Raw genomic sequence first — 12,098 nt, 5'->3', positions numbered from 1 at the left:
GCAGGAGTTGGCAGAGAAACTGAACCTGGCCGTGACCGGACCTAGCGCCTTCCCGCTAAATCGCGTCTCCCCCTCCCCCGTTCACAAGTTATTAAGTCTGGGCATAGATTCCTCAGTGGGGCTCATATGATGCTGTGCTCTCCTGGTCACCGGCTACAAAGGATGCCACGCGTACGTGTAATTTCTCTCCATATCTACTTACTCGCTCCCAGCACCCCCCCACCCACCTCTCCACCCCCTACCCCGCTTCCAACCCCCTGATTGGCTCCTTTGCCGGTAACGTGAGAGAAATGCCTCCGGCCAGGTTCCACCACTGGAGTGCAGGGAGGGGGCGGAGCTCACCCCCCCGCCCCCCATTTCTCGCCTCGGAGAATCCCTTTAACCCCGGTCAGGGAGCTGCGTGTGGACGGTCGCAGCGGTACCGTGCGGCTCCCAGGTACGTTTCCGTCTGTCTTATTGCGGCGTTCCTTATTTGCTTCTGGTGTAGAATTTCCTTTTTTTTTTTGTTTTCTTTAATTGATTGCACCCCCTCCCCCCCACCCCGCAGATGTTAATACGGTCGCCTTTATGCTGGCAAGGGGAGATGGTGCGATCCGCTTGTTCTCCTCATTACTGACCAGTGCTCCCAATAGCCAGGCTGCTTCTCCGCGTAGCCAAAAGGAGCATTTTGTTGTTTGGTAGCGGTGCCCGGTCAGGAGCTCTCTCTGCTCTTCACTGCATCTCTTTACTGGCTTTCATTTTAAGATCCCCTCCCCTTCCACCGCGAGAACTGGCTGTCGTTTTCGTTCCTTCCAGGAGTGTTGTGTGTTCGTGCACCTGTCTGTCCGCGATGGTGTGTGTGTGTGTGTGTGTGTGTGTGTGTGTGTGTGTGTGTTTGTATCTTTCTGCGAGGAGGAAGATGGCCTTTCTCCTTCGCCCTGGCTGCAAAGCGGCTTTTGTGTGAAAAGACGCAATGTAAAAAGCCTCTTGAATGCGTTCTTTCTCAAGGGGAACAGTCCGTGCAAAGTACGCCTAAAATTTGTGTTTATGTGCGTTACTGTGTGACAGTTGTTTCATCATTTGAGTGTCAAGCATGTACACCGTTATGAACTAATGATTCTCACATGGAATGACGGTGTATAAAACACTTAAACTGTTTTGGATTAGCCTGTTTGTCATGTTGGTTGTATGTGTGTTTATGTTTTTATGAATGTTTTAATTGTAATGTGCCTTGTTCATATTCTGTATAGGTGAGTAAGAAATCAGTAAATCAAATCAGTTGATGTGGAGTATCTTGATAAAATACATATGTTTTTTGGATTTTTGTAACATATATAGATACACAGCTTACTTTCTAAAAATATCAGTTTAGCTGGCTGTATAATTATGGTGTATTTGCTTGTTTGAGCTCTTCACTTTTGAAAGACATTTTCTATGTAGACATTGATCGACTCAGATTCAAAAGTTATCAACTTTATGTAAGGAACATATCTTGTGTTAAAAGTGACTCTGAAGTCTTTAGTTTTCTAGGGGAAAACATGTATAACTTCATTTTATCTGACATTTAGTCTATATTGCTCTGAATCACAGAACTCATAAAGAAATTAATTTAAAATGCAGAAGATCCACATTATCTGATCATAAGGAGCTCTGACATCAACATCTGGAATTGGAAGTAAGGGGTGTACAGTAAGCATATCTTCACTGTAGTAACTTGGACAGCACATGCAAAAACTGTCATGCCAGTAACATAGCTAGTAACAGCTTGAAGCAAGGGCCAGAAAATAATAATAAAAAAAGTTCCCCTTATTTCACTTGTCATACTATTACATTTTAATATGTTTGTTTACCTGGTCCTACTTTTTTAGTAAGCCTAAGGATTGACGAATAGCAGCAGCTGCCACTGGTGCAGCTCTATTGTTAGAGCCAGAGAAAGAAACAGAGATCAGGGGGAGGATGTGTTATGTGGGTGAGGTGAGGTGGCATGCTTGGAAGCAGGGGGGAGGAACGAAAAAGGGCACGAACATTTCCTTAGCTCTTCAGACTTTTTGACTGCCCCCTGTGTTTTTTTTTTTTTTTCTCTAAATATTTTTCCACCCTTGATTATGAGAAGAGTTGGACAGCCACAAAATCTGATAAGAGGATAGGGCTGTATTGGGAGCTCCAGCTTAGATGTGGGCCGCTAGGAAATGGAATCTTTTGATTTAGGAGTTCACGGCAACCTCATCCATAGGATCCAGAATAGTGAAATCTGTACCTTCTGCCCTGCCACATCGGTTCAAAATGGCACTGGCCAGCCCTGAGGCCGGTGCCCTAGTGATGTCAAAATGAAACCAGGGATGGTGGTGAAGTAGGAGGAAAATGGGCAACCCTCCTGCCTCTCACTATCCAGGATCCATGTGGAAAAGGCACGTGAGAGCCTGGGAGGTTCCTGATCTAGGCATCTTTCAGAGGGACCTGGGGAGATCCCAGACCCTGGCAGCTTTTTTTTTTAGAGATGGGAAGGAACCATGCACTGGTAACAGACTTTTTTTTTTTTTTTTATCTTAGTTGTGTTCCTTTCAAAACCAAACAAAAGGAAAAGAATAAAATTGTTAACTTTTTCTTTCATTCCGTTTTAAAAACGAAATGCATGCATATCCCTGATATGTTAATTTATTTCTATATGAGGTGGACATGTTCTGTTGTCTGCCAAGTTAAATACAAATTAAACTATTTGAATAGGCAAGGAACCTAGTGTAACCCAGGCACTTCTCTGGTTATGTAGTGTCAGCTAGTCAGTGTAGCAGATTTGGGAGGTCCGATCAGATGCAGCCCCTCCTTCTGCTCACTGGTAATACTATATAATAGCTCCCCAGCTACAGCTGAGGAGGCTTGTCCTCTGGGCTAAGAATGGAGTACAGAAGATAACGAGGATTCAGGTTTTTATTATTTTTCAGGCCCAGCCGATTTTAGCCAAGTAAGCCCTGCTTGGTGGTCCCAGCCAGGGTCGGGAGGGGGTTCCCTTTCCAGTCCACTCTCACTGGCTGGTTTGGGCTATTGCCCTCTGGGTCATTTTTTTTGGAACTTTTACCCTTTAGGTATTGGGGCCTCTCTGGAGCCCATCCAGCTCCTGGCTCAGGGAAGGGAGAACCCTGGGTCTGGGCCTGGGCAGGGTAGGGAAGACCTGCCCTCCAGTTAGCCTCAGTGAGGAAGGGGTGGTCAGGACCTCATGTGCACCACCCCAGTGGGTTTTTTTTTTTTTTTTTTTCTGAGTTTTTATAACCCTAAGTTCAGGAGCCAGGAGGAAGTTATGACTGCCCTTCCTTCCTGCCGGAAGCAGTAATAATCCTGCTCCAAGGGATCCCTCCCATCAGGGATTCAAAGGACAAGGACTGAAACGGTAACCAAGACCAATTCAACAAACTATGAGTAATGGCAAAGCCTAAAGCCGGGAAGTTACCCATCTGGTCCTTCCAAACCCTGGGCGGGGGAGCGAGAGTTTATCTCTCTGTGCAGAGACTGCAACAACATATCCTTGCCAGTTAGGCAGAAGGACCACCTCTTCCATCAAAAGGACTCTCTGACCACCCGGGGACCTATTTATTCCAAGCCCTGGAAGGTAGGAACTCACCTGGCTGGCGTTTGACCTTCCTGCACAGATTGAGGAGGAAATTTGTGAAAAGGTATCCTTGTGCTGCTGTGGATTAAGATTGATGGAAAATGGCACAATTTCGTTAGTAACGAATGTGGACACTAACAAAGTGACTCCGGTTGTTTGTTTTGGTACACCCAGCACGCATTAGGACAGACTTACATTGGTTGCCCCAGAGAAAAGGTAAAGGACACCACACAGGAGCCACCTTAACACTCAGGACCTTGGGAATCCTCTCTCCCCCCAATTTGACCAAGAATCCAGGCCACGGAAAGACTAGTCGCATCAGGCTAGCTTGGGCAGGTTCCTATCCCCAGGAGAACAACATACTTTCATGGTCTCATTGGGTAGCAGTCTGCACCCAGAGTTAGGGGTACACTAGATAGGGGGAAAAAGTAGAAATAATGTGAACAATTGGGAACAGGAGACAGTACAATCCACTGATACACGGAGCTAATCAGCGCATGAATGCAGATACATAGAAACATGAGCACAGAGGAGCTGTCTGTAGGACACTCACCACTGCATGGAAGTTAGTTCACCTGGGCAAAGTGGGAGACCCAGGAACCTTAGGAAAGGGGTTGAGCCCTGCCAGGGCTGCATCCTATTCCCGATGGACTGTATGGGAAAAGGAGGGCAAAGCTATCAAACACTGCTCTACAGAACAAGTAGAGAAAACATTCAGAGGCATGGCTTCGTGAATGATTTGCAGAAGGGAATGCCTGTATGTCAAGCCCACTCCTCCTTGCTTGCTTTCTAAATTTGAATTTTATACCAGTACACCTCATAGCATCGGATAATCCTGGGGGAATTCTGCTGTGCGCAATTGCACAGAGTTTGGGCCGAATTTCCCTTTCTATGTAGAATTCTGCATGTGCTCCCAAGAATTTAGGTATGGGGGCCAGAGAGCAGCAGCAATGGCAGTGTACACCAAAAAGGCAGGAAGGAATAGTACCTATGTCAAGCTGGAAAGGAGAGGAGGAAAAAAAAAAGCAGTGGTGGGCTAGCCTGCATAGACTGGAAGAGTGTTTGGCGAGCTGGTGTTGGTCCATGCAGGCCAGAAGAGTTGAGCCTGCTGCATCTGCCTTGGCCAGTGTGGCCTAAATAAAGGCGGGTGCATTGGAGGACCAGTAGAGCATGAATGAATGAGGTAGACAGCGAGCTTGGGGGTAGGTAGGAGAGAGATGGGGATCTTGTTAAAGAGGGCTGACAAAGAGAAAGGTAGAGGTCTTATGGGGATGAGAGTAGAGAAATAGGAGGGAAAGATCTGTCTTTCCCCCTCCCAGGAGTCAAGCCTGAGGGGGAGGGATAGACAGGTAGGGTGTCTTGCTGCGGGGAGGGGATTAAGCCTGGCAGGGGCGAGAAGGATGGAGAGGAGCTAGCTCTGGAGGAAGAGGAAGGTAGCATGTGAATGGGAGATTGATCTGAGGGGAAGGAGAGATCAAGCGGGTGGAAAGGGGTTCAAGCCATAAAGGGAGACAGCTGTGCATGGTCATCGAACCTGATGAAGGGGGAAAGCAATCTGGAGGGGCCAAGCCTTATGATGGGAAAAATCTGCACAAAAAATAAATCCTTTATCTTTGAGTAATAACTTTCCGTATTGCACTACACACTAACTGCTATTCAAAGATGATATTGCTTTACCCAAACAAGTAAGTCTGCAGAATATGAAAACATTGTGTGCAAATGTTTAAAATATTTTTTGTGCAGAATCCCCAGTGGGATCGAGCGATGATCCCTCAGGCCTGGAGGCACAAACTTTAGTCTGACTCCAGCCTGTTAAAAGCATTTCTAACTTTGTGTAATGACTGCAAACAAACTTTAGTAGACTTTTATCTTCAGAACAGTGTACTCTCCTTACTCAGTTTAATACTGCTTCCCTCGGTACGTGCAGCTTAATTACAGCTCGATGTTTGATCAGCATTTATTCTGCATGAGCTGCCTTCCTCCTGGAGACCCGGGCCTGTCTGACTATTCCCCCACCTGGGTCCCAGTTCTTCTCATACTGGGCCCCATGGACAGAACTCTCTCCCTCAAGGAGAATTAAGGTGGACCAGGCATCTAGCCTGGTCCTACACAGGTTTAAGGGGGAAAATAGGGGCACTGTATCACACATCCCCTGGAGTAAGTGGAATAAATCGGCATGCTGCTCCTGGTAAAGCAGCAGGAAGTGGGAGTCTATTAAAAAAAACCAAACCAGAGTGCTCCCCAATGTTCTTGAAGCCTCTAAGGGCCTGCCATAATAAAGTAATGGGGATTTTTATTTTTGTGGAAAAGGGATGGCTCTGGACTTAGAAAACACTGACCTGATGTTTCAGGTTTTTGCATACGTACGAGGTATTCCCACTTTCTTCCAGCATGCCATATTTATTTATTTTATTTATTTGTAAGCTTTTATATACCGAAGTTTAGCGAAAGGCCCTCACTCCGGTTTCTGGAACTGCTGGATCTTAAGTTGGCAGAATCTCTTGGATTCCCAGCAGTTGCAAACATCCCATGGTCTGTCTATCTAAATATTGGCATTCTTCCCCCCCCCCCCCATGTTAAAGATGTGTTAATGAAGGTAATTGATTTTTACATAGAAATGACGGCAGAAGAAGACCAAACGGCCCATCCAGTCTGCCCAGCAAGTTTCGCACTTTTTGTTTTCCTCATACTTCATACAAGAGTAACTTATCTGTTACTCTTGGCTCTTAGTAACCTTTTTGGTTCTATTTCCCTTCCACCCCCACCATTAATGTAGAGAGCAGTGTTGGAGCTGCATCTAAGTGAAATATCTAGCTTAGTTAGGGGTAGTAACTGCCGCAATAAGCAAGCTACACCCATGCTTATTTGTTTACCCAGGCTATGTAATTCAGTCCTTGTTGGTGGGTGTCTGTATGTAGATCCACTTTTCTTCATTCCCCCTGCCATTGAAGCAGAGAGCTATGCTGGATATGCATTGAAAGTGAAGTATCAGGCTTATTTGGTTTGGGGTAGTAACCTCCGTAACAAGCAAGCTACTCCCCGCTTTTTTGTGAATGCAAATCCTTTTTTCCACATTTCCTCTTGCCGTTGAAGCTTAGAGCAATGTTGGAGTCGCATTAACCGTGTGTATGTTTATTGAATAAGGGTATTATCTCCAGGTAGTATCCGTCATTCCCGCAAGCCACCCACTCTTAATTCACGTCCTCTAGACTTTATGGATCCACAGTGTTTATCCCATGCCCCTTTGAAGTCCTTCACAGTTCTGGTCTTCACTTCCTCCGGAAGGGCATTCCAGGCATCCACCACCCTCTCCTTGAAGAAATACTTCCTGACATTGGTTCTGAGTCTTCCTCCCTGGAACTTCAAATTGTGACCCCTGGTTCTGCTGATTTTTTTTTTTTTTTTTTTTTTCTTTCTCACGGAAAAGGTTTGTCATCTTCTGGATCATTTAAAACCTTTCAAGTATCTGAAAGTCTGTGTCATATCACCTCTGCTCCTCCTTTCCTCCAGGGTGTACATATTTTAGATTCTTCAATCTCTCCTCATAAATCATTTGAAGACCATCCACCTTTTTGGTCGCCCTTCTCTTGACCACCTCCATCTTGTCTCTGTCTCTTCGGAGATACGGTCTCCAGAACTGAACACAATACTCCAGGTGAGGCCTCACCAAGGACCTGTACAAGGGGATAATTACTTAAGAACATAAGAAATTGCCATGCTGGGTCAGACCAAGGGTCCATCAAGCCCAGCATCCTGTTTCCAACAGAGGCCAAAAAAACCAGGGCACAAGAACCTGGCAATTACCCAAACACTAAGAAGAACCCATGCTACTGATGCAATTAATAGCAGTGGCTATTCCCTAAGTATAATTGATTAATAGCCATTAATGGACTTCTCCGCCAAGAACTTATCCAAACCTTTTTTGAACCCAGCTACACTAACTGCACTAACTACCTTCTCTGGCAACAAATTCCAGAGCTTTATTGTGCGTTGAGTGAAAAAGAATTTTCTCCGATTAGTCTTAAATGTGTTACTTGCTAACTTCATGGAATGCCCCCTAGTCCTTCTATTATTCGAAAGTGTAAATAACCGAGTCACGTCTACTCGTTCAAGACCTCTCATGATCTTAAAGACCTCTATCATATCCCCCCTCAGCCGTCTCTTCTCCAAGCTGAACAGCCCTAACCTCTTCAGCCTTTCCTCATAGGGGAGCTGTTCCATCCCCTTTATCATTTTTGTTGCCCTTCTCTGTACCTTCTCCATCGCAACTATATCTTTTTTGAGATGCGGCGACCAGAATTGTACACAGTATTCAAGGTGCGGTCTCACCATGGAGCGATACAGAGGCATTATGACATTTTCTGTTCTATTAACCATTCTCTTCCTAATAATTCCTAACATTCTATTTGCTTTTTTGACTGCTGCAGCACACTGAGCCGACGATTTTAAAGTATTATCCACTATGATGCCTAGATCTTTTTCCTGGGTGGTAGCTCCTAACATCGTGTAACTACAGCAAGGGTTATTTTTCCCTATGTGCATCACCTTGCACTTGTCCACATTAAATTTCATCTGCCATTTGGATGCCCAATCTTCTAGTCTTGCAAGGTCCTCCTGTAATGTATCACAGTCTGCCTGTGATTTAACTACTCTGAATAATTTTGTATCATCCGCAAATTTGATAACCTCACTCGTCGTATTCCTTTCCAGATCATTTATATATATATTGAAAAGCACCGGTCCCAATACAGATCCCTGAGGTACTCCACTGTTTACCCTTTTCCACTGAGAATATTGACCATTTAATCCTACTCTCTGTTTCCTGTCTTTTAACCAGTTTGTAATCCACGAAAGGACATCGCCTCCTATCCCATGACTTTTTAGTTTTCATAGAAGCCTCTCATGAGGGACTTTGTCAAACGCCTTCTGAAAATCCAAATACACTACATCTACCGGTTCACCTTTATTCACATGTTTATTAACCCCTTCAAAAAATGAAGCAGATTTGTTAGGCAAGACTTCCCTTGGGTAAATCCATGTTGACTGTGTCCCATTAAATCATGTCTTTCTATATGCTCTACAATTTTGATCTTGAGAATAGTTTCCACTATTTTTCCTGGCACTGAAGTCAGGCTCACTGGTCTATAATTACCCGGATCACCCCTGGAGCCTTTTTTAAATATTGGGGTTACATTGGCCACCCTCCAGTCTTCAGGTACAATGGATGATTTTAATGATAGGCTACAAATTTTAACTAATAGATCAGAAATTTCATTTTTGAGTTCCTTCAGAACCCTAGGATGCATACCATCCGGTCCAGGTGATTTGCTACTCTTTAGTTTGTCAATCTGGCCTACTACATCTTCCAGGTTCACAGTGATTTCATTCAGTTCATCTGACTCATCACCCCTGAAAACCATCTCCGGAACTGGTATCTCCCCAACATCCTCATTAGTAAACACGGAGGCAAAGAATTCATTTAGTCTTTCTGCAATGGCCTTATCTTCCCTAAGAGCCCCTTTAACCCCTCTGTCATCTAATGGTCCAACCGACTCCCTCACAGGTTTCTTGCTTTGGATATATTTAAAAAAGTTTTTATTATGAGTTTTTGCCTCTATGGCCAACTTCATTTCAAATTCTCTCTTCGCCTGTCTTATCAATGTTTTACCTTGACAATGCTTATATTTTATCCTATTTTCTTCAGATGGATCCTTCTTCCAATTTTTGATGGATGTTTTTTTGGCTAAAATAGCCTCTTTCACCTCACCTTTTAACCATGACGGTAATCGTTTTGCCTTCCTTCCACCTTTCTTAATGTGCGGAATACATATGGACTGCGCTTCTAGGATTGTATTTTTAAACAATGTCCAAGCCTGTTGAACACTTTTAACCTTTGCAGCTGCACCTTTCAGTTTTTTTCTAACTATTTTCCTCATTTTATCAAAGTTTCCCTTTTTAAAATTTAGTGTTAGAGCTGCAGATTTACTTATTGTCCCCCTTCCAGTTATTAGTTTAAATTTGATCATGTTATGATCACTGTTGCCAAGTGGCCCCACCACCGTTACTTCTTTCACCAAATCTTGCGTTCCACTAAGAATTAAATCTAAAATAGCTCCCTCTCTTGTAGGTTCCTGAACCAATTGCTCCATGAAGCAGTCATTTATTACATCCAGGAACTTTATGTCTCTAGCAAGTCCTGATGTTACATTTACCCAGTCAATATTTGGGTAATTGAAATCTCCCATTATTATTTCAATGCCAAATTGGTTTGCTTCCCTGATTTCTCTTAGCATTTCATCATCTGTCTGACCATTTTGTCCAGGTGGACGGTAGTATACTCCTATCACTATACTCTTACCCAACACACATGGGATTTCTACCCATATAGATTCTAGTGAGCATTTACTCTATATTCCTATCTCTATGCAGCCCAGCATTCTTCTGGCTTTAGCTATCGCCTTGTCACATTGTTTCGCTGACTTCAGATCATTAGACACTATCATCCAGGTCTCTCTCCTGCTCCGTGCACATCAGTCTTTCTCCTCCCATCGACTACAGTTCATTCGGATTTCCACTCCCCTTATGCATAACTATGCACTTCTTGGCATTGAATCTCAGCTGCCATATCTTCGACCACTCTTCCAGCTTCCTTAAATCCCATCTCATTCTATCCACTCCTTCCGGCGTGTCCACTCTGTGGTAGATCTTAGTGTCGTCCGCAAAAAGACAAACCTTACCTTCTATCCCGTCCGCTCACAAAGATTTTGAACAGGACCGGTCCCAACACCGATCCTTGCGGTACACCGCTTAAAACTGCTCTCTTCAGAGAGAGTTCCATTTACTATCACACATTGTCTTCTGTCTGTCAACCAGTTTGCAGTCCAGGCCACCACCTCAACACTCACTCCTAAGCTTCTCATTTTATTCACCAGTCTCCTGTGCGGGACCGTATCAGAAGCTTTGCTGAAATCCAAGTAGATGACAAGAGTGCTCTTCCTTGATCCAATTTCTTGGTTACCCAGTCAAAAAAAGTCAATCAGATTTGTCTGACAGGATCTTCCCCTGGTGAATCCATGTTGCCTCTGGTCCAGCAATTCTCCCGACTGTAGATAGTTCACTATTCTCTCTTTCAACAGTGACTCCGTTACTTTTCCCACCACCGAAGTGAGGCTAACTGGTCTGTAGTTACCAGCCTCTTCTCTGTTCCCACTCTTGTGAAGCGGGACTACCACCGCTCTTCTCCAATCACTCAGCACCACTCCTGTTTCTAGGGTGTTCCACACCTGGGTGGGTTTATTACTGCTGCTATTCATACAGCTTAGCAGATTACCCCAGTTAAAGAATGTTTTATCAACAACCAGAGATTAGTGGGCAACTGTGGTCTAGCCCAGGATATAAGAGGTTTAAATAAGCTAAAACTTCAGAATTAAATACAAATTCCTGTAGAGTCATGTGAGCAGTGTTCAGAAGCACTGAGAAGAATCTTATCATGGTGCCAGAGCAAATTAAAACAAAACAAAAAAAACCCAGTTTGAGGCCTTGCATTTTTGAGGCTAAAAACAAATTAAACATACAAAATCAATTAAATAAAGCATGGGGCCACCAGTGGGAGAGCCTTTGGATCTTTATTTAGTTTTAATTTTGAGGATAAATGTTGTACATTTTAAAATATAGGCATCTATGCCAACAGACAGTTTTTGGGCTGCATGGCTATTCATGCTGTTTTAGGATATCTATTATCAGACAGTCTTTTTTTTTATTATTACCCTAGTTACACACTGAGAGCATTTTAAGATTCCAAAAGTAAAGTTTGTCAAACTGACTCTGGTCCAGACAATTTCCAGTGCTCCAGTCCGGGTTTTGCTAAGGGAAGCTACTGCTTTCTACTTCAGCACAGGTACCATTCTGAAGCCATCACCTTAGAAATGTAGAAACCATTTGCAAAGCAGCTTGTAAATAGGTTGTGGTGGTGGGTGTGTGTGTGTGTGTGTTTTTTACCTTTTTAGGTCAAAGTACAGTTTCTCACAAATTACCAAGAATACTTTAGAAAATTTGAAATGATGTAAAAGATTTCTAGGGAGCAAGCTAGTTAAAGGTTATTTTAGGAACCGTTTTTATCCCGAGTAAGAACTATTTTGGCCAGTGACAACTTCAGAGTAGGAATATATACAGAAAACAGTGACTGTTTTTAGAATCCCAGGAGAGCAGTGCTGTGGTCACTCTTCTCACAGGATGAGAGTCACAAAAGTACTTCATTGGCTAGTAGTACTGCTCCAGGCAATCACATCAGAGTGAGAGTGTGAACGTGCCTTATTTTTTTTTTTAAATAAAATCTGCAAAGTAAGACTCAGAATAGGTAGGGTTAATTATAAAAGCGGCAATATTGTCAGCTTTTATAGTTTAGAGAGAGAGGTTGAATGAACGCCACGTTTGAAGAGGAGAGTGACTGTGCCTTGAAACCAAAAAAACTCACAAAAACAGAAGCAACATAAGAAGTATCAGCTCGGAGTGAAGCGCT

The 12,098-nt window shown here is 43.7% G+C and overlaps 1 protein-coding gene across 6 annotated transcripts in view; it reads left to right on the top strand.

The window, feature by feature from the left end:
* The first annotated feature begins 350 nt into the window (after positions 1–350).
* Positions 351–12,098, top strand: part of ST3GAL5 (ST3 beta-galactoside alpha-2,3-sialyltransferase 5) — a 297,392-nt gene continuing 285,644 nt past the window's right edge. For 2 of the 6 annotated variants that reach the window (XM_029592758.1, XM_029592754.1), the window contains exon 1: positions 374–436. The gene's annotated coding sequence lies outside the window, so the exon portion shown is untranslated. Of the gene's footprint in view, positions 437–12,098 lie in introns of all 6 variants that reach the window. The other 4 variants (XM_029592756.1, XM_029592753.1, XM_029592759.1 and 1 more) reach the window with 4 other exon arrangements.

This window comes from Rhinatrema bivittatum, chromosome 1 (genome assembly GCF_901001135.1).
Source record: "Rhinatrema bivittatum chromosome 1, aRhiBiv1.1, whole genome shotgun sequence".
NCBI classification, from domain to species: Eukaryota; Metazoa; Chordata; class Amphibia; order Gymnophiona; family Rhinatrematidae; genus Rhinatrema; species Rhinatrema bivittatum.
Note: the sequence above shows the minus strand (reverse complement) of the source record. Positions and strands in the feature narration are given on the sequence as shown.